Source organism: Ochotona princeps, chromosome 1 (genome assembly GCF_030435755.1).
Source record: "Ochotona princeps isolate mOchPri1 chromosome 1, mOchPri1.hap1, whole genome shotgun sequence".
NCBI classification, from domain to species: Eukaryota; Metazoa; Chordata; class Mammalia; order Lagomorpha; family Ochotonidae; genus Ochotona; species Ochotona princeps.
In genome coordinates this window covers 106344047-106367620 of record NC_080832.1, presented here as the reverse complement: position 1 = coordinate 106367620, position 23574 = coordinate 106344047, and the positions used below count along the sequence as shown (strand labels likewise).

Here is a 23574-nt window from a genome sequence, read left to right as displayed (position 1 = left end):
GGCCAAATCCATTTAATTCTCAAAGTCTTCTGGGATTGCTGTTGAGGATCAAATCCACACATGTGTTGTCTAGGGGCAGGCCCAGAGGTTGAAAGACAAGTTAGGAGGTCTCTTTCCTGAGTTTTTTCCCCTCTCCACTTTCTTTCAGGTACACTTTCCTCTTCTGTCATTCCATCAGAAATGTAGGGCTTTAATTACCCAACCCTGGCATATTTTGGGGGGTTAAGACAGAATGAGGGTAGAAAGAAGAAAAAGTGATCGAGATTTGTTCCAATTTTAAAGTGTGCAGCCTCTCCAACTGCCCTAGAGTTTCCAAGTAGCCATGAGCTACTACTGCTGTCACTATGGCTTCCACCACCACGATTCCGTGGGCACTATGGCACAAGCAAGAATAAGGCTCCCAAGGGAGGAGTTTCTCTCTCCCTGAATGTTAGAAGTCTCATTTTCCAGGGCTGGCACTGTGACACAGTGGCTTCAGACCGCTGCCTATGGCGCTGGCATCCCTCATGGGCACTGGTTCAAGTCTTGGCTGTTCCATTTCCAATTCAGCTCCCTGCTAATGATTTAGGAAAGCAGCAGAAGATGGCCCAAGTGTTTGGGCTCCTGCACCTACAGGGGAGACCCACAAGTTGTTTCCGGCTTCTAGATTTGGACTGGCTGGCTCTCAGCTGAGGGAATGAAACAGCAGATGCATAATCTCTTTTTCTGTCTTTGCTTGTCACTCTATATAGCTCTGCCTCTCAAATAAATGGAGGGGTGGGGGAAGAGGAAGAGAACAGAGAAGAAAGGAGGAGGAAGAGAAAGCAAGAAAACCAAAGCCTGTTTTTCTACCCAGAAGAGACTAGAGGGTTTATCCTGAGCTCTCCATCCACACCCGTGCCCATCTCCGGGTTGGGTTACCTTGACTCGAGGCTAGAGAGCAGTGAAAACAAGCAAACAAAAAAAGTAGAAGCCACTAGGTGGACTGGAAGCACTTCAAATCCTGGTCTTTTTGAATCCATCCAAAACTACTTCCCTTTTCAAAGTTCACAAACTGCTATGTTCTTAGTAGCATTCAATGGCAGACTGGGTATAAAGGGGTGACTTTTATTTTTTTTTAAAGATTTATTTATTTATTTGAACATTAGAGTTACAATGAGAAAAGGAAATACAGAGAAAGAAAGACAGGTTTCCCATCTGCTGGTTTACTCCCTCAGAGAGCCATAATGACTGGGGCGAGGCCAGGAAACCCAGGAGCCAGGAGCTTCTTTCAGGTCTCTACTTGAGTGTAGGGGCCCAAACACTTGGGTTGTCTTCTGTTGCTTTTCCCAGGAGCTAGATCAGAAGCGCAGCAGGTAGGTCTCCAAACAGTATCCATATGGGATGCCAGAGTCATAGCTGGCACCTTTACCCACCCGCTACACCACATGCTGGCTCTTTCATATAAAGAACAGAAACTTCCAGGAACAATTTTTAAAATTTGATAGTCACATGTTATCTTAATGTTTTATAAAATATCAAAATCTCTGTGTATATAAAAGCAAGAGTTTTGAGCAGACTTTAGGTTAAAAAAATTTGGCCTACATAAAACACTAACTTGAGAGATATTACCAGAAATAATCTCAGAAAGTGTTCGACAGGATAAAAGCCAGTGTATTTTTAATATTACTTATATAAATGTAGTTCTATTATTATAACAGCAGTATTAATTTTAATTCTAAGATATCAGAAAATAAACCATATATGAACTTGTTTTTACTGTTTTCCTTCTGCTAACCGACCTGGTAGCTGTTCCCTTCCGGTTATGAGAATCTACTGAATGCTGGGAAAAATGAGAAGTGCAAGCAGGGACCTACGGAGATGGGCTTGGAGGGCTGAGGAAAGACAGAGGAGGAAGGGCTTGTGACACACAATGTTCAACAGTGAACAAAAAAGGCCACAGTTCAGAAGTTAACCCCTTCTAGAAGTCTACCTGACTTAACCTATAGTATAAAGAACTCCTCATTGGTATACCTGTATCTTTTTCACACCCGGCATTGAGGTGTGTCTAACTAAAATCCCTACTATCCTAATCCACTTGATTCCACTCTGAGGTCTTTGAGACCATATTACTATCATTTTTATACCCCAGGCATCGCAGAGATTTCCTGGTGTGTCAGTAAGCGAGAACTTGGTGAACAAATGAATCCCCGCAATGCTGTTTAATTCAGTCATAACCTCTCAGTAGAAGCAGCTTGGTCTCCTGTTCAACAACTTTCATGTCAACCAGGAATGTAGCAGGCAACTCACAGACTGAGGATAAGGGCAAAATGTAAATGGGATGCGCGTGTCTTAGTACGCACAGCGGTAATGCGTGTGAGGGAGCAGTTTTCAATTTCCTCATGACTTCATCCATGTCTAGCTTTGCATTGCTGTCCCATCACTCAGATATTTTTTCCAACTGCTGAACAGTTTGTCTCAGGAGAGCCTGCAGAACCAAAATCATCCTAAAATGGGAGAATTTCCTCTTTCATAATGGGGGTAATCAGTATCACCTCTTCCCCAAGGTTGTCATAAAAAAGAGATTTGCATGCCTGGCACAGTAGCCTAGTGGTTAAAGTCCTCACCTTACACATGCCAGGATCTCATATGGGCGCCGGTTCTACCCTGGCAGCCCTGCTTCCCATCCAGCTCCCTGCTTGTGGCCTGGGAAAGCAGTTAAGGACAGCCCAAAGCCTTGGAATCCTGCACCCGCGTGGGAGACCTGGAAGAGCTCCTGGCTCCTGGCTTCGGATTGGCTCAGCTCCAGCCGTTGCTGCCGCTTGGGGAGCGAACCATTGGATAGAAGATCTTCATCTCTGTCTCTACTCCTCTCTGTACATGTGCCTTTCCAATAAAAATAAATTAAAAAATATTTTTAATGATAAACCAGATTTATAGAGAGAAGGAGAGACAGGAAGATCTTCCATCTGCTGCTTTACCCTCAAGTGGCCACTTGACTCAAGTAGCAATGGCTCAGTGGTTAAATCCTCACCTTGCATGCACTGGGATCCCATATGGGTGCCAGTTCAAGTCCCAGTTGCTTCCCTTCCCTTCCAGCTCCCTGCTTGTGGCCTGGAAAAGCAGTAGAGGATGGCCTTGAGACCCTGAACCCACATGGGAGACTTGCAAGAAGCTCCTGGCTCCGGAATTGCTTAGCTCTGGTTGTTGTGGTCACTTGTGGAATGAACCAACATATGGAAGATTTTTCTGTTTCTCCTCTGCCTTTCCAATAAAAATAAATAAATCTTTTTGTTTTAAAGATTTTTACTTTATTCTGATTGGAAAGTCTTATATGCAGAGAAGAGGAGAGACAAAGGCTGCCAGGACACAAACCAGCGCCAAGATGGGATCCTGGCGTGTTCAAGGTGAGGACTTCAGTCACTAGGCTACCTCGCCAGGCCCCTGAGTCTTTTTTTTAACTAGTTTTTAATCTGAAATTTTGTAAAATAGAATCTTTCTGATCAGAATACTTTCAAGCATGATAAGGTCCAGAAATATACTAGCACAACCTAGGTCATCTGCTTTCCAAAACAGTAGCTCATCTAGAGGTGACTACTGTTCATAAAGCATCCTTCATAGTAGTAATATTTTATGCATTTTGAAAAATGTCGGGGCTGTTGTGACTCAGTTGGTCACCTGCAATACTGACATCCCCTACGCATAACTGGTTTTGAGTCCTGGCTAATCCACTTCCAATCCAGCTCCCTGTTAATGTGCCTGGAAAGCCAACAGATGATGGCCCAAGTACTGGGGATCCTGCATCCTCACGAGAGACTCAGATGGAGTTCCAAATTCCTGGTTTTGGCCTGGCCCGGTTCTGGCTGTTGTGGTCATTTGGGAAATGAACATTGGATGGAAGTCCGCTCTTTCTCTCTTACCCTCTCTGTAACTGACTTCAAGTAAAAGAATAAATCTCTCAAAAAAAGATACATAATATTTAATATAAACTGGCTTATACCATATACAAGTATTTCAAAAATTAATGGCTAACTATGGTTCATCTACTCTATGGAATACTACTCAGCTATTTAAAAAACGAAATGCAGTTCTTTGTGGTCAAATGGGCCCGACTGGAATCCATCATGCTAAGAGAAATGAACCAATCCCAAAAGGTTAAATACCACATGTTTGCCTTAATCTGAGATGAAAAGATGACAACTTGGAAGATAGTACCTGTATACTGTAATATTAGTGCAATCTCTAACAACCTGTATCCAATGCAATAAGATAATGCGATATAATCTATAAACCAACAATTAATGTCAGAATACTCAAGATCTACATCGAAAAACTGTAAAACCTACTATACCCTCAATACGCTATGTTAATCCGCAATGGGGAGGGAGTGCAGGGAAATCTTTCAGGACCATAAAAAGAGTGAGAAAAAAGTACAATATAGCCTATCAAGATCAAATCTGGTAATTCATAGACAACAGACTCAAAGTGGCACTAAACAACAATAAAACTACTACACCAATGCATGAGGGGGGAATCGGGTGCGATCCTGACAACCTCTTAACAGGAGGTCATGTGCGTGGAGCAGGGGGGCACTCCAGAGTGGAGCAGGTGGTAAGGAGGAAGCTTGGATCCCAACCATGAAGACTCTCAGACCTTCACCACAAACTATTAATACGAGCAACAAGGACTATATCCCAACTGCCAAGGAGGCCACAGGAAATTGGATGCCCTCGGAGGCCGAGTACTCTGAGGTCACCCACTCCCAACCAGAAAAAAAAAAATTAATGGCTCACCCCAACTATAGGCAACTGCCTTGGTTTCCTTGTATCTAGGTAAGTGTTGAACTGCTGGGAGAAAAGCAGCTAGTGGTTGGCAGGCACTCTGGGACTAGTTAATGTCAAATTTGTGCTAACTACAGCAATGTGCCAACATAGTTTTTTTTTAAGAGATAAGTGAGGATGGCAGGGAATGCCAGGTAAGGCACACTACCCAGCACCCAGGTGGGGGTAGGGGTGCTGCAGTTTGCAAAGGGAAGGGGGTGTGGAGATGGACTGGAGTGAGAGTAGCTGAAGGAATGTTTCACAGAGGAAGAATGACCTCTGGGGGCTTCCATAGACCAAGCCTCTATTGTGGTCCTAGGTAGCTAGTTCAGGGTCACAAGCTTGGAATTCATGCCTCCCTCACCTATATGGTACACATGTGAGTCAAATGACACTCACCCATCATCACCTGCAACCTGAGAGAGCAGTATGGCATTGTTGCATAACCATGCCCCTCCCAAGCCCCCATAAAGGCCTATGTTAGGAAGGGGCTCTCTTTTGGTTTCATGCTTCCATAGCTCTGGCACTCCAACTCTTGGCCTTCCTGATACCCACCTACTCTCTGGCTTCTGTGACAGACTCTAAGGACAGATACTCCCAAATAAATCTGTATTCTTACCTTTGGTTTACGGCTTGGGTGAGTCAATGAAGATGCAAATGCTAAGATGTCTTGTATTTCTAAGTTGTGTACTTTCAAGAGTTCCAGAAAAGGTGAGGCCTTGCAGTAATGGAATGTGGACAGAGAAGCTGGCAAAAGGTGAATGTTTGCAGCTTTGTGTAAGTGTGTCCAGGTTGTTCGCTGCATGTCTGTTAGGATAATTTAGATTGCAGGGGGAGCTGGGACATAGGTCTTCAGTTTAACAGATGGACTTCAGGGTACTGACCATTTGTTCCTCTTGGGGTTTCGATTCAGACTGGATTGCCATACTGACTTCATTTGCTAATATCTAGCGGGCCCTGTTATCACCAAGCTTGGTTAATAAAAGACTCCTTAATACATCCTAGACTTGTCCGGCATGATCTCTCTTTCACCCTGCAACAGCCACTGCACACACAGGTAGGTGAGGGAGCTGAGACAGAGTGGCCTAGAGGGGGGAAACATGAGGGCATGTTTGGGTCAGACCAAGGCACCCACACACGTGGAAGACCTGTGCTGGGCTAAATAGTATCACCCGCCACCCACTGATGCACACAAAAGCTAGGGCTGGAGGTGGGGCATGCCTGGCTGGGTAGGCTACAGTAACCACCTGTGAGGGTTGCACCAGGCTGATGGGCAATCTGAGGCACAGTAACAACCAGAACATGAAAGAATCAGATGTGGGGGAAGATTGTGTAAGAGACTTGTGGGCTCACCTCTGTTAGACTACAGCACCCGCTGATTTACACGGAGAGCTGTGAGTGGTAATAGACTAAGCCAGGTTGTTCCATGGAATTGAACCCATCTGACATGGGGAGTTGGGGCTGGGAGAAGGCAGGCTGAGGCCAGGCTGCAGCACCTGGCCGCACATGGCAAAGGCCAGGGCTGAGAACAAACAATGCAAGCAGAGCCACTGCTTGCTGGCATGCACGGGATCCAGGGCTCAGAGTTTCATCACTCTTCTCATCTCTACTGCTATCCCTTCCTCTCCCCGAGTCTCTTCCCACTACCCTTAACTGTATGCTCACCTTACTACTACTTCAACTGCTAGTTGATCTTGATACCTTCTACTTATTTTCTATAGTAAATCTTAAAATCTGTCATTGTATTAAACAAAAAACAGCCTTTCATCCTATACTGTATTGTTCCTTTACCTGAAAACCCGAAAAGCTATCTAAAATCTAACAGATAACTCACATAGGCATGGTATAGAAGAACGCATATTTATTTCAAATCTGGCATGAGTTTTTACTAGTTGTGTGATTTTAAATGTGCTATTTAACTCTTCTGAATTTGTTTCCTTACTTCATTTAGTGAGACATTATATAAATGTCTCAGAGTTGACATGATCATTATATGATGATGCCTTGAATATAAAAGGTGCTCAAAAAGTCCACTAATGTGAATGACCTTGCAGACCTCAGTAGAATTGGAAAGAGTTTTTAAAGCAGAGAAAAGATCAAGTATCTAACACAATTCTTGGTATAGTACTTGTGCTTAACAATGAATATTAAACTCTGGGCTTCCAGTAAAACACAAGCAATATACATAGTCATCTTCTTTCCCTCTCAACCCTTCCCACCAAATCACAATTAAAGGGTTTAAAAGAAAAAGTCTTAGATTTCCAAAGGACAGAAACAATGGAAAAAAGGGAGACAATAGCAAAAGAGAAGTTTCATGAAAATTTTGGAAGCTGTAACACAAATCAAAGAATTAAAACTAATGTGTAACAGCACACTAAAGTGTAAATGTTACCTACATCAAGAAGAAATGAACAAGATACAAGCTGGCTAAAACCTCAGAACTTGGAAAGGCTCAGGAATTCGAGGTTCTGAAAGTGGAGGTAAGTTTGGCTGGATGCTTTAGAATCCCTCATAGTTCCGCCTCCTAAGCCTAAAGCAGCCAAGCTCCCCCTTGACGGAAGATTAGGATTTCATCTGAACTCAAGACAGTCTGGTCTTTGGTCTATTAGGCTCAGCTGAGAATAGGCTGCCTGGCAAGCAGTAACAATGAATCCTCAAAAGCCACTGGTTATTCTGATTAAACAGCTCTGTCCTGTCTTCAATGATGGGAAGGCCAAAATGTTAGCCAATTAAAAAAAAAAGTCTTTTTAAAAGAGCTTCTATTAAAAGTCTATCTTAAGGTTAAAATAATCGTTAGAGAAAATTTTTGGTCATTCACATTTTGAATGCCAGCTTCCTTTTCTATTAATATTCTAATCATATTTCCAATTGTATGAACTCAGAAATGGTTGAAATAAGTGAATGGTAAGACAGACACCTAGCTGGGGAGTAGAAGTGTGATGGCTCTGTGAGTTAACCTTCAAGTCATTATTAAGCGACTCAATCTAATGAACCAAGTAATCTCTTTCTGTATGAAAGCCTGTTAAACAAATTACAGGGTCTTGAGAGCAATTCACCAGGCAAAGCTCAGGCAAGCGAGAACATTTTTCTTCAAATTAAGAGAAAAAAAAAAAACAAAAACAGCCTAACATCAGTCGGTATTTAATTTTTTAAAAACTTTCTTAACAAAACTGGCACTAACCCTGAAGACAAAGTAAGATTATTAAATCAACCATAACAAAAATGAATGGCTAGGTCCATTTGTCTTGATTCATGGGGTTTTCTTTTTTTTTTTTTTTCTTTTTCTTTTTTTTTAAAGAAAAAGGAAGAGAGACAGAGAGGAAGATCTTCCGTCCAATGATTCACTCCCCAAGTGAGCCACAACGGGCCGATGCATGCCGATCCGAAGCCGGGAACCAGGAACCTCTTCCAGGTCTCCCACGCAGGTGCAGGGTCCCAATGCATTGGGCCGTCCTCAACTGCTTTCCCAGGCCACAAGCAGGGAGCTGGATGGGAAGTGGAGCTGCCGGGATTAGAACCGGCGCCCATATGGGATCCCGGAGCGTTCAAGGCGAGGACTTTAGCCACTAGGCCATGCCGCCTCCGGGCCCGATTCATGGGGTTTTCATACAATAATTGAAAAAGAAAAATCAATTCATGCCTTTCTCTATAACCAAAAACCAAAATTTCAAGTCATGTCATCTTTGGCACACCAAACTAAGAAACACCTGTCAGTATTCAAGAGCCACAGCTGCTATCAGTTCTGAAACACCCCCCAAAAAGGAGCAGTGACCAGGGCAGAGGATTCAAAAGCTGGTACAGAAGCTGGAAGGTAAGCTCCAAGAGGGCAGAGATCATTTGGTCTTGTTCTGTTCACTGCCTAGTTTCCAGCCCCTAGAACAGGGCTGGAATACAGCAGACGTTCAGTTAATATTCATGGTGTAATACAAAAAGCTTTCCTGAAAGGTCTTTTCCCAACTTGGGAACATTTCCAAGTTTGGTATAGATCAGTGGGGGAAGGTAACATGGTTACTGGTCTCAGTAGCAGTTGCTTAAATGTTCTGATGCAGAAAAAACCCGCAGAGCTTCTCATGGCAAATCCAATGAGAAAAGTAACTTCACTGTACAGCTATGTAAATCTTTAATGTTACTGTTAAGAAAAACAGGTGGATTTTCATATCTGCTTCTGTAGTCAGTAAGTTGCACATTACGTAGCTCACATTATGTGAGCTTCATCCCACATTCATGAGAAAATGAGGATGAAAAAGGCAAATAACATTTTCGTACAATGAAAATACTATGATTTTGATTTTTTATCAGCCCTAAAAGGTCTTGAAGATCCCTGGACCACCTTTCCAAGACATTGCTTTAAAAGATATGTACAGCAGACCTATGCCTGCAGTAGTGTAAAACTGGAAGCTAAGAATTAAAAAAAAAAGGCATGCACACCAAGACCCATAAAGTTGATCAACACACAGAAGGGATAATAAAAGAGGGTGCTTAAAAAAAAGACAGGAGACTGTCACTGACCACATGCTACTAACATGGGAAGGCCAAGACATTTCATCAATGCATTTATTGTTTATGAATCTTCCTTTCTAAAAAGTTTCACTTGTTCATCTTCATTTTATTTGAAAGTCAGAGGAAAAAAAAAAGAGAGAGACCTTCTTCCCATGTATATGTATCCCAAATGCCTGCAACAACCAGGGCTGCACTAGGTTGGTGCCAGGAACTGGATCTGGGTGACCTCAGTAGGTGGCAGAGACCAGAGTCCTGGAGACATTACTTATTGCTTCTCGGATGTGTATTAACAGGAAGTTGGATCACACAGCCACTCAGGACATGAACTCTGCTAAGGAATAAAGGTGTCCCAAGCTGCAACCTGCACCACTCCTTAAAAAAAAATGTATTTGAAAGCCTGGTGCGGGAGCCTAGTGGCTAACTTTCTCGCCTTACATGTCTGGAATCCCATAAGGACGCTAGTTCGTATCCAGGCAGCTCCACTTCCCATCCAGTTCCCTGCTCGTGGCTGGGAAAGCAATTGAGGACAACCCAAAGCCTTGGTACCCTGCACCTGTGTGGGAAACCCAGAAGCAGCTCCTGGTTCCTGGCTTTGGATTAACTCAACTTTGGCCATTGCAGCCACTTGGGGAGTGAACCAGTAGATGGCAGATCTTTCTGTCTGTCTTTCCGTCTGACTTTTCAATAAAATAAACAAATCTTTAAAAAAAAAAATTGAAATGGGCCCGGCAGCGTGGCCTAGCGGCTAAAGTCCTCGCCTTGAACGCCCCGGGATCCTATGTGGGCGCCGGTTCTAATCCCGGCAGCTCCACTTCCCATCCAGCTCCCTGCTTGTGGCCTGGAAAGCAGTCGAGGACGGCCCAGTGCATTGGGACCCTGCACCCACGTGGGAGACCAGGAAGAGGTTCCTGGTTCCCGGCTTCGGATCAGCGCGCACCAGCCCGTTGCGGCTCACTTGGGGAGTGAATCATTGGACGGAAGATCTTCCTCTCTGTCTCTCCTCTCTGTATATCTGACTGTAATAAAATGAATAAATCTTTAAAAAAAAATTGAAATACAGACACACAGAAAGTTAGGGAGAGCTTCTGCTGCTTCATTCCCCCAATGCTTGCAACTACCAGGACTGGACCAGGCTGAAGCTAGAACTCAGTCTTGGTTCCCTGCAGAAGTGGCAAGGATCCAAGCACTTGAGTCATCATTTGCTGCCTTTTAGAGTGCACACTGGCAGGAACCTGAACTGGAAATGAACCCAGGGCTCAAACAATATGATATACAGGGTTACCGAGTGGCAACTTAACCATTGTACTACCCTGTCCTAACTTTAATTTTCTTTAATATTTGTACTTCACCACAAAGACATTGAAAATTTATGGAAAATGGAAGTAAAAGATAATGCTTTCTATGACCTTTTTCAAGCAGTTACCTATTTCAACAGGAAATGACTTCCTGTTTGAAGAAAAGCCATGCTTCTGACAAGACAGGCTTAGAACAGAAACCACATATTATAAGCCTTCCCAGTGCCTATGTAAATGTCAATTGTTCAAGTACATTTAATTTTTAGACCATCTCTTATAAATGACATTCTAATTATAAGACCCATAAGTCACCTTTCTCCTAGCTTTTCTTCTCTTGCTAAAGTTTCTGCTGTCATTCAAATATTATTTAACAGGACAAAAAGAGTATTTTCCAATTACAACTCAGTTCCGAACTGCTGAGCAGTTCAATCTTTCTGGCTGCATGCTGCTATGAATAGCAGCTACATGGTAATCTACACATCAGGCCACTCTAGTCCTTTCTTTTTTCTTTTTTTTTTTTTTTAAGATTTATTCATTTTATTACAGACAGATATACACAGAGGAGGAGAGACAGAGAGGAAGATCTTCCGTCCAATGATTCACTCCCCAAGTGAGCCACAACGGGCCGATGCACGCCGATCCAAAGCTGGGAACCAGGAACCTCTTCCGGGTCTCCCACGCGGGTGCAGCGTCCCAATGCATTGGGCCGTCCTCGACTGCTTTCCCAAGCCACAAGCAGGGAGCTGGATGAGAAGTGGAGCTGCCGGGACCAGAACCGGCGCCCATATGGGATCCCGGGGCTTTCAAGGCGAGGACCTTAGCCGCTAGGCCATGCCGCCGGGCCCCACTCTAGTCCTTTCTAAACATGTGGTGTTCCTTAGATAGTTCAGGTGGTTTCTATCTGTTGCCTATGATTCACAATGAAACAAAAACAGTTCATTCATTTAAGCGTAGTCAGGAAAAATATTCACGAACAATCATTTCATGTCCACATTTTCCCCAGACTTAAGATACATGACTTTAAAATTTTTTGTCATAGGGCCCAGCATGATAGCATAGTGGTTAAAGTTCTCGCCTTGCACACACCAGGATCCCATATGGGCGCCGGTTCTAATCCTGGTGGCCCTGTTTCCCATCCAGCTCCCTGCTTGTGGCCTGGGAAAGCAGTGGAGGACGGTCCAAAGCCTTGGGACCCTGCACCCGCGTTGGAGGCCTGGAAGAGTTCCTGGCTCCTGACTTCAGATTGGTTCAGCTTCAGCCTTTGTGGCCACTTGGGGAGTGAACCATCGGACAGAAGATCTTCCTGTCTCTTGTCCTCTCTGTATATCTGACTTTGCAATAAAAATACATAAATCTTTAAAAATAATAATAATAATAAAGTTTTTTGCCATAGACAAGCAAAAACAAATTAGGGGTGCTAGCATTATGGCACAGTATATTAAGCCACTACCAGCAATGCCTGCATCCTTTACGAGTGCTGGTTTGAGTCCTGGCTGTTTCAGTTTCAATGCAGCTCTCTCCTAAAGCCTAGGAAAGCAGTGGGAGAAGGCTTGAGTGCTTGGTCTCCTGTGGTGCTACTGGGAGAGTGGATAAAGCTCCCACGAAGTGGCTTCAGTCAGGCCCAGCCTTGGCCACTGTGGACATTTGGGAGGTGACCTCGGAGTAGATCTTGCTTTCTCACTCTCTCTCGCTTTCTCTCTCTCCCCTCCCACCCCCAGTCTGCAACTCTGCCTTTCAAATAAATAAATCTTTAAAAAAAAAATGGTACCCATCTCAAGTAGATGACAGGATGAAATGAGATCAGGAATGGAACAAGGAAGAAAGCACTTAAAATGTTGTCTGGCTCACAACAAATATTCAGTAAGCGCTGACTTTTTAAAAAAAGATGCATTTTGTTTTTATTTGAAAGGCAGAATTACAGAGAAAAGGAAAGATCTTCCATCCGCTGATTCACTCCCACAAAGCCAGAACTGAACTGATCTGAAGTCTGGAGCCTAGAGCTTCTTCTGGGTCTCTCACATGGGTGCAGGGTCCCAAGGCTTTGGGCCATCCTCTATTGCTTTCCCAGCCATAAGAGGGGCACTGACGGGAAGCAGGACAGCTGGGACATTAACCAGTGTCCAGCACTGCAGGCTGAGGATTAGCCTGAGATCCACCACACCAGCCCTACCTTTCCTTTTTTATGTTAGCCTTCCAAAATAGCCACTATAAATACACAGTTCATAATGATCTAAGCATTGCAGAAAAATACAAGAGGAAATATTAAAAAGATGATTGTTTCAGGGCTGTTTCTCTTTTTAAAGAATTATTAATTTGTTTATTTGAAATGCAGTACAGAAAGAAATCTTTCATCTACCAGTTCACTCCCCAAATGGCTTGCAACGGTGGGGTTGATCCAAGCCAAACTCAGGAATTCTATCTGGGCCATCATTTTTTGCCTTCCCTGATATATTAGCAGGGAGCCTGATGGGAAGTGGAGTAGCCAGGACTTGAACTGGCAATCATAGCGAATGCCAGTGTCAAAGATGGTGGCTTAATCCACCATGCCACAATGTTGGCTTCAATCCTTCCTTCTTGAGCCAGGTAGCTGTTTGCACCACCTAAGAAAGTGTCTGCATGCCACAGAAAAGGTACTGAAGATACTTTTGCTAAAAAAATTGTTTTTCTTAAAAAAAATTTAAGAAGGCTTCTCCTTCAAGAGATTAACAGAATCCTAGACAATCTGACATCACCCTCTAGAAATAAGAATTTGTAAATCCTGCTTTGATACAGATACTTTTTTACAGGTAAAGTGAAAATATATCAGCATCTTATATACCATGATAGGCAATAAGAGTAACTAACTATTCTCATACACAGTCTAAAACAATTTTTTTAAACATTTTAAAATTTTTATTGAAAAGTTAGATATGCAGAGAGGAAGATCTTCCATCTGTTGATTCACTCCCCAAGTAGCCACAATGGCTGGAGCTGCGCCAATCCAAAGCCAGGAGCCCGGAGCCTCTTCCAGGCATCCCACGTGGGTCCAGGGTTCCAAGGCTTTGGGCCGTCTTTGACTGCTTTCCCAGGCTGCAAGCAGGGAGCTGGATGGGAAGCGGAGCTGCCAGGATACAAACCGGCACCCATATGGGATCCTGGTGGGTTCAAGATGAGGACTTCAGCTGCTAGGCTATCGCACTGGACCCAACCGAGAACAATTTTTGAGAAAAATGAGGTTAAAACCAAAAAGACCTTCATGAGAAACTTTTTTTAAAAAACCTTCAGCCACCAGGATTAACCTTATTTGAGACAGTTTAACTCTTAGATGGTATCAAAGGAAGGTTCATGTGTGGACAGTCCATTACATAAAACTGCTAAGTAGGAAGTGGTTATTGGAGTGCAGAGAGTTAACACTGCTTGGGATGACTATGTCCTATATGGCAGTGTCTGGTCAGAGAGCCTGCCTTTCCACTTCTTATCCAGCTTCTTGCTAATATTCCCAGGAGGCAGCAGGTAACGGCCTAAGAACTTGGGTTCCTACTATCCATGTGAGAGACCTGGATGGAGTTTCTAGCTCCTGGCTTCAGCCTGGACCAACCCCAGCCATGTGAACAAGTGGACAAAGGACCGATTGATCTGTCCTCTCTTTCTGTTTCTTGTCTTTCTGGCATGCTGCCTTTATGAATGGATCTTTGAAAATGCCAACCAGGATAGATATGCAAATTATAGCTAACATTTACTAAACATTACTATTATTAATTCTCAATATCAATATAAGATAGGCATTTTAATGTCCCTACCTTATGTTCAAGGAATTGACCATAGAGAGATTAACACACTCAGATATTGATAGTGATTAATCGAATCCATCCTGGCTTCAAAGTTCACATTTTTTCAGCACTTTGCAAAGAAGACAGCTGTAAAAATATATGCCATATCTACTCTGAGGGACTAAGATTCAAGGAGAGTTTTGGCTATCCATAATGCTTGAATTACTGAGAACAAGAATATGGATTTACATGACTAAAATTTTTTTATAATTCAGAAACTTAAGTCTTTGAGTTTCTGTGAAACTCTGTTTGATTACCACCTCTGCACTTGCTCAAATGAACAGGATCCCCACGGCGAGTCCAACATCAAAGTAGCTGACAGTGTTTGCAGAAAACAGAGTGGAGCATTCCTCTCGACAGATCATGACAGACAGGGTCTCTAGCCAACCTCCAGCAAGCTTCCAGACCCTTCCTAGATGTGTTTTAGCATGTTTGCTGAAATCCATGTATAAAAATAGCTGTGTTCCCTTCTTAGCATAATTCATGACACCAAAAAGCTCACAAGGGTAAAACAAAAGCAGGTGATAAAAGTTCAGAACAGGCGTAAAATATTACAGACCAGCCATAGAGAACATTACCTATGACTAGTTCCCATTAATATTTTACTGTGGTTTTATCTCTTACCCATTAAACAAGTTCTTTCTGTCTTCTTCCATACTACTCCACAGCCATCTGCCAGGTCTCTTCTTCTCTATTACCTATGGGAAACAATCTGTAAGCTTGAGCTAATATGGCAAGAAAAAAACAAGTCTGTGAATTTTCTATATAAATCCGGAAAATAATTAGTAAATCACAACGCAGTAAGTGCCTTACAAGTCCTCAAAGCAAAAGTAAAATATCTGGGGGGAAAAAAAAACTTTATTGCTATTTTGAAGCAAACAGCAAAGATTCAGTTACTATGAGTAGACTAATGCATAAACAGAAGTATTAAAAGTTTATTCTCCAGGGCCCGGCGCTGTAGCCTAGTGGCTAAAGTCCTTGCCTTGCATGTGCCAGCATCCCATATGGGCACCGGTTCTAATTCCAGCAGCTCTACTTCCCATCCAGCTCCCTGCTTGTGGCCTGGGAAAGCAGTCGAGGATGGCCCAAAGCTTTGGGACCCTGCACCCGCGTGGGAGACCTGGAGGAAAGTTCCTGGCTCCTGGCTTCAGATCGGCGCAGCACCAGCTGTTGCAGTCACTTAGGGAGTAAACCATCGGACGGAAGATCTTCCACTCTGTCTCCCTTCCTCTTTGTATATCTGCCTTTCCAATAAAAATAAAATAAATCTTAAAAAAAAGTTTATTCTCCAAAAAATGCATCTATGCATTTATTTTAGGCTTTAATGATTGCAAATGATCTTTGCATGTTTCCTAAAGTTGTCATAAAAAAACCTAAAATACCAAATTCACAAATTCATACTAACAAAAATACTTGAGTATCAAAAAGTAAAACTTTAGTTGAATAAGGGAACTACATAACAATGCAAGATAGCACTGGGAGTTCTCTGTGCTGAGCGGGTTCAATGACCGTTACACAAGAGCATGCTTCTTTAAAAGCAGTCTGTAGGCGAGCTACTTCTACACGCAGCACATTAGACATTAGTCAAAGATAGCTAGTTGATTATTTGGATAAATTACAAATTCAATCTTTTTTTTTTAAGTATCAGATACCTTATGCAGAAAAGCAGGAATTAATAAAGCTTGAGATTGGTATGCTCAGCTGCCATGGAACAGGCTGGAAAACGCTCTATTTTATCATCCTAACAACTTACACAAGAATTCCTCTTGGAAGAAACTCTTTGTGAAAGTGTGTTCCCTCGGTACGGGCCCCCCACTCTCCTGCCCAGTCCCCTTGGAGTGGGTGGTTCACTGTAGAATGGCTGTCAAGACACCAGAATGGTTGTCAAGAAAGGGAAATTGCTTTGCCTTAGACAAGGGGAAGAATTTGTTGTTTTATCTCTGAAAGGAACGGGATGAAGAATGATGAGGAGAGGGAAAAGAGAGAAGAAAAGAAGAGTTAGTATAATAGAGCAAAGCTGGGATTAGGTGGGGGTGAAGCTCGCAGGTCAAGGGAGGTCTGGAAACATTGTACGAATGGGGATGCTTTACAGGGAAGTTGTTTGCATCAATGCAAAGCAAGGCCCAGCCCACCTCTATTCCCCCTTTCTTCAGTTCAGTATACAAAAATGTACAAATGCCCTGTGAGAAAAAAAGAGCCCTTCTGAAAATCAGAAAAGGGGAAAAAAATGTAAGTTTCATATTTGGTTGCACTGTGATGCAAATCAGTGGCACAAGGAAAGAAAACACAGACCCAGGAGGCAAAGGAGATTGCAAGAGCAAGAAGCCCAAGCCTAGGTAACCTTGGAAAACTAAGCTAGCACCACAGGGGGGAATTTCACAGTCACAAAATGTTTTACTTTTCTATAAACAAGTCTCTAGTTTCAATTTTAAAACTCTAAAAACCACAAAAGTTAAATTACATTAAATCCAAGCTATTTTAAGAACTTTGAATGATGTCCCTAACCAGATCACAGTACTAGTTCTGTAAAGAAGTAAGATATGTGGCCAAATAGAATTTAGGCTTAACATGCTATGAAGGAGTTCTTACTTTGATGTATAATAAAAATAATAACTGTAACAGTGATTTTGAAAACTGGGAAATTGTAAGTTAGCTGAAATCTAAAAATCAATATGCATTACACAAATATTTTTAATCTAGGTCCCACATCTACCATTCAAATTATTGAAAAACATATTGGTCACTCATTACTATGTCAATTAATTCCATAATGATGTAAATTTTTGCTGATGGTATGTTGGAGCTTTCAATTGACTGGGATAATACTCTGCTAGCTCTGTCTTCAGACCAGAGAGGGTATACCTAAGAAGCCGTTGAACTTGACTGGACAATAAGATGCTGGACTCTATGTTTGGTATACGCTTGCAATGGGGGAATCTCAACTGAACTTGAGCTGTGGTTATGCAACAAGGTGGAGGAATCCACCATGGTGGGAGGGTTTGGGGAGGGGTGGGAGAACCCAAGTATCTATGTAACTGTGTCACATAATACAATGTAATTAATGAAGTTAAATAATAAAAAAAAAATTATTGAAATATACATTTGAATGGGAAGAGAATGGAATTACACATACATAAAAGAAATCGCTATAATAAGTAGGAACCAAAAAATGTGGATAACAGGGTCAATAAAGCCCCCAACCAGCAGAACAACATATGTGAAGCCTACCTGTTAGTGATAACTGGTGAACTCCAGCTTGAAGGCAAAAGTTTGGGATGTGGAGTAACAGAGAGCAGTTATTACCAGAGTGTATTTTCTCATATCAGAATGTACTAAATTCTGAGTTGGTTTTCTAACTGACTATAAGTATTGGAGTAAGGGTTAAATGAGAATGCAAACAAAATACTAACACACTGCCTGGCAACAAAGATTTGCTTTTCTCCATTGATCTTCCTATTGTTAGTGCAATTTTCTGGATGTGAATAGGAGAACAATTCATGCTGGACGCCCCAGCCAACTTACGCAGCCAAACAATAACAGCAATGACGATAATAACTGTTACCACTTACACTGCCTTTGCACGTGCCAGCCAAGTGCTGTCACATGGATTAGCACAGTCAATCCTCACAACTAGGAGGCAGACATTATCTTTATTTCATTTTACAGCCAAGGAACAGGCACAAATAAATTCTATAGAGAATAAGTGCAGAGCTAAGATTCAAATACATGTTTTTGCGCTTAAGAAATAATGACCAGGTGACAGCAATTAAAAAGTTCTCTTATTTTAATATTAGGGAAATATAGAAAATAGTTCAGATAGGGCCTGGCATGATGGCCCAGTGGAAAAATCCTTGCCTTGCAAACACCAGGGTCCCATACAGATGCCAGTTTGTGTCCTGGTTGCTCCATTTTCAATTCAGCTCCCCGACTGTGGCCTGGGAAAGCAGTAGAGGATGGGCCAAAGCCTTGGGACCCTGCACCTGCGTGCAAGTCTGGGAAGAAGCTCCTAGTTCCTGGCTTCAGATCAGCTCAGCTCTGGATGTTGTGTCCGCATGAGGAGTGAACCATTGGAAAGAAGGTATTTGTCTCTGTAAATCTACTTTTCTAATAAAAGTAAAAATAAATCTTAAAAAGTGTGCTCACAGCCTGACAATTAGAGAAGATTATTAAACAGATATATGTAATTTCAATATTTTAAAAATACAGCTTACAAATTTAAAATGTTACATATTGGGGGTGGACTTTGGCAAAGCTGTTAGGACACAGTTTGAGACGCCCACATTCCATATTCAAGTGCCTGGGTTTGAGTCTCTGATGCTCTTCTTTCCTTCTTTTTTTTTTTTTTTTAATTTTATCTATTTATTTTTAAAGATTTATTTTTATTTCTTTCTAGTTTTTATTTTAATTTTTGAATTTTATCATATAATTCTGGATAGGCACTAGTGCTTAATTCTAAATTAGTTCTAAATTCTAAATTAGGCACCAGGTCATCACATCAGGCTAGAAAAAATATTTTTGCTTTTTTATTTATTTTTTTTTTTATTAGAAAGGCAGATATACAGAAAGCAAGAGAGATGAAGAGGAAGATCTTTTGTCCGTTGATTCACTCCCCAAGTGACTACAACTGCCAGAGCTGAGCCAATCCGAAGCCTGGAGCCAGGAGTTTCATTAGGGTCTCCCATGCTGGTGCAGGGTCCCAAGGCTTTGGGCCATCCTCGACTGCTTTCCCAAGCGACAACTAGGGAGTTGGATGCGAAGCGCGGCAGCTGTGATTCGAACTGGCGCCCATATGGATCCTGGAATTGCAAGGCGAGGACTTTAGCTGCCAGGCTACTGTGTTTGGCCCTGGAAAAAAGATTTTTAACATATCACATTATTAGGAAAAGTTTAGATATGGCTACATCAATCACTTGAAAAATTAAATTCTTTTTCACTCAGATGCTGAACAAAAATCAAAAGAACAACTTGATTGTATCACACTGTGGCCATAAACACCTTTTTGCTTCTTCAAGAAAAGAAAGCACAAATATTGTCCATCTGTTGGCATAGGCAAGGAGCATCCTTTGTTGCATGGACTCAACCCATGCTGAAGAACGGAAGGAAGCAGTAGTAGCAGGCCGCTCATGCACACTTGAGCTACTGCTGCCCAATTTTCTCTAGACCATACCACAGCTCAGCCTGGAAAAGGGGTTTTATCTCCTAGTCTTTTTAAAATTCATACCTCATCGTCGTTTCATAGCACAATGAGCTCTGTACCACACACAGTTTGCTAATCAGGTTTAATGTCATCTACTAAGACTTAATGAGTGCTACAACTATACTTACTTGTTGATCAAGTGTTGCGTTTTCATAGATAGGTACTGCCTATTTTAAACATTCAGTTTTCTGACATCTGGGGAAACTATAAACATGGAAAATGGATAATATTGACATGTTTTGACAATTTATTGATCTCTGAATAGGGGAGATTTTTTCTTAAACTGAACTAAAACCAAACCAAACCAAATCTACTCTCTTCAGCATAAATGAAGCCAATCAGAACAGAATAACAACCACAACAGATTATATAGTTTCCAAGTTGAATGTTTTAAAAAATTTGGTTTATAGTTTGAGAAAATATATTACTATCTTACAACATACAAAGCATACCAGAAATTCCTCCAGCTTTTAAAAAAATTACAAATGGGGCCTGATGCGATAGCCTAAGGTGTGTCCAAGAAATATGGGGGATACCAGGGTGTCACAATGACTGGGCAGTACTACTGGCATTGAGAGAATAGGGTCAGCAATAACAAACATGCCCACAATAACAACTGTGTGCAATTTGAAAACTGAGATAAACAGCCCAGTCATACAGAGGACAGAGAAGTGAGAAACAGACAGGGTGTACTTAGAAATCTAAGATCTTACCACAAATCAAATTCAGCCATAAGTGTAGTGAGCCTTGGGAATTCAAGTTTTTTGGACAGGGAAAAATGATGCTGGGTCCAAATGTTGCACTGTAATCACAGACTGTTCCACAAACATTAAAAACTTAATGCGTAGCGGGGTTACCTTGCCTAGCTCTAATGCAGAGCCTGAATTTAATCTCTGCCTCTGTTCCTGACTTCAGCTTCCTTTTGGTGCAGCCTTGGAGGCTGTGGTGATGGCTCAACAATAGGTTTCTGTCACCCACAGGAAAGACGGATTGAGTTCCAGGTTCCCAGCGTCAGCCTCAGCCAGGAGCTACTACGAATCAGTGGGTAGGAGATCACTGTCTACATGCCAACTTCCACCTGCACGTCATCTCTCAGTCATAAAGCTGAAAGAAATTTGGAAAGATGTTCTGCGTGATCAAAGTCATATAACATTAATATGACAGACATATTAAAACTAAAAAATTATGGATTTTGGGTCTGGCACGATGGCTCAGTGGCCAAATTCTCGGCCTTGCACACACTGGGATCCAATATGGGCACTAGTTCAACTCCCAGTGCTCCATTTCCCATCAAGCTCTCTGCCTGGGGCCAGGCCAGGAAAAGCAGTGAAGGATGGTCCAAGGTCTTGGAACCCTGCACCCGTGTGGGAGACCTGGAAGAAGCTCCTGGTTCCTAGCTGAGGACTGGCTCAGCTCGGCCGTTGCAGCCACTTGGGGAGTGAACCAGCAGATAGAAGATCTTTATCTCTGTCTATCCTTCTCTCTGTAAATCTGCCTTTCCAATAAAAATAAACACATTTTCTAACAAAAAAAAAAGATACTTAAAAAACAAACATTTCTCTTTAATAAAGAACACCACGGACATAACTAACAAATGATGCCCCAGAGGATGATATTTGCATGGTCCAAAATTAATGAAGAATTGTAAATACATACTTGTGTCTAATAAAATTTCTGCAATTCACAGAAAGAGAATAACTCACAAGTCATTTGTAATAAAAATTAAGATGATACACTATTTTATTAGAACGTGGACAATGCCAAGTGTTGAGGAAGCTGCAGGAATGGGACATGAGTTGTACACTGATACAACCATTAAGCAGCCTGACAGGCCACTTGTGGGCAGGCCAGCATGGATTTGGGAAAGACGATCACTGGTAGTCTAGTGCCCACTAACATGGGAATGGATGTGCTGCAGTTCAGAGCGAGGAACTACATCTACATCAAACATAAACACAGGGCCCGGCGGCGTGGCCTAGCGGCTAAAGTCCTCGCCTTGAAAGCTCCGGGATCCCATATGGGTGCTGGTTCTAATCCTGGCAGCTCCACTTCCCATCCAGCTCCCTGCTTGTGGCCTGGGAAAGCAGTCGAGGACGGCCCAATGCATTGGGACGCTGCACCAGCGTGGGAGACCCAGAAGAGGTTCCAGGTTCCCGGCTTTGGATCGGCGTGCATCGGCCCGTTGCGGCTCACTTGGGGAGTGAATCATTGGATGGAAGATCTTCCTCTCTGTCTCTCCTCCTCTGTGTATATCTGTCTGTAATAAAATGAATAAATCTTAAAAAAAAAAAAAACATACATACACCTCAACATGTAGTGTAAAATTAAAATAGTACAAAAAAACCAGTAAGATTTAGAGCATTTTACAGGCAGAATGCTATAGCTAAATTCTGCAATAGTGTGATATACTGAAAATTTTTGTAATTAAAAATATGTAGACCAGAGAGGGTCTTCCTAAGAAGCCATTGAACTTGACTGGACAATAAGATGCTGGACTCTATGTTTGGTATATGCCTGCAATGAGGGAATCTCAACTGAACTTGAACTGTGGTTATGCAACAAGGTAGAAGAATCCACCATGGTGGGAGGGTTTGGGGAGGGGTGGGGAGAATCCCAGTTCCTATGAAACTGTGTCACATAATACAATGTAATTAATGAATAAATTTTTTTAAAGATTTTTTTTTATTATTATTGGAAAGCCGGATATACAGAGAGGAGGAGAGACAGAGAGGAAGATCTTCCATCCGATGATTCACTCCCCAAGTGAGCCACAACAGGCCGGTGTGCGCCGATCCAAAACCGGGAACCAGGAACCTCTTCCGGGTCTTCCACGTGGGTGCAGGGTCCCAAGTCTTTGGGCCGTCCTCAACTGCTTTCCCAGGCCACAAGCAGGGAGCTGGATGGGAAGTGGAGCTGCCGGGATTAGAACCGGCGCCCATAAGGGATCCCGGGGCTTTCAAGGCAAAGACTTTAGCCGCTAGGCCACGCCGCCGGGCCCAATGAATAAATTTTTAAAAAGTAGAAATTATTAAATATTTTACAAAAATGCATAATTAAAGACATACATCAGAAATACATGAGAGGTGCACGAAGGAGGGGATAGGAAAATGAGCAAGGCAGTGAATGCTGATCACAGGAACATTTGTACACGAATTCGTGCCGTAGTCACGGATGAATCACATCCAAAGTCAGAACATTTCTACTTATGAATATATTCATCTCGTCAATACAAATTTACTAAATACCTCAAGTTCCAAGAAATATGCTTAAGTAAAAAGATTTCTTAGGCCTAGCATGGTAGCCTAGTGGCTAAAGTCCTCGCCTTGCACGCACTGAGATCCCATACGGGTGCTAGTTCGTATCCCTACAGCCCAGCTTCCCATCCAGTTCCCTGCTTGTGGCCTGAGAAAGTAGTTGAGTATGGCCGAAGCCTTGGGACCCTGCACCTTCATGGGAGACCCGGAAGAGACTCCGGGCTCCTGACTTCAGATCAAAAATGGTCAAAAGCTCTGACCATTGCATCTGCTTGGGGAGTGAATCAACAGATGGGAGATTTCCTCTCTGTCTCTCCTCCTCTCTGTATATCTGACTTTGCAATAAAACAAATTGTTAGGGCCCAGTGCAGTAGCCTAGCAGTTAAAGTCCTTGCCTTGAACACGCCAGGATCCCATATGGACGCCGGTTCTAATCCCGGTAACCCTGCTTCCCATCCAGCTCCCTGCTTGTGGCCTGGGAAAGCAATCAAGGATGGCCCAAAGCCTTGGAACCCTGCACCCATGTGAGTCCTGAAAGAAGTTCTGGGCTCCTGGTTTCGGATCAGCTCAGCTCTGGCCGTTGTAGTTACTTCGGGAGTGAATCATCAGATGGAAGACATTTCTCTCTGTTGTTCCTCCTTTGTGTATTCTGACTTTGCAATAAAAATAAATAAATCTTTTAAAAATTTCTTCATAATAACATTTTAATGGGAGGCACAGACAGAAACAATTAAAATACAA

The 23574-nt window shown here is 42.5% G+C and overlaps 1 protein-coding gene across 12 annotated transcripts in view; it reads right to left on the bottom strand.

Annotated features, from left to right (window-relative positions):
• USP49 (ubiquitin specific peptidase 49) overlaps positions 1 to 23574 on the bottom strand; it is an 80134-nt gene that overhangs the window by 40288 nt on the left and 16272 nt on the right. For 9 of the 12 annotated variants that reach the window (XR_009245296.1, XR_009245297.1, XM_058663145.1 and 6 more), the window contains one exon: positions 15007 to 15080. The exons of 2 other annotated variants lie outside the window; for them this stretch is intronic. The gene's annotated coding sequence lies outside the window, so the exon portion shown is untranslated. Of the gene's footprint in view, positions 1 to 15006; positions 15081 to 18248; positions 18386 to 23574 lie in introns of those variants that run through there. One more of the 12 variants, XM_058663158.1, reaches the window with a different exon arrangement.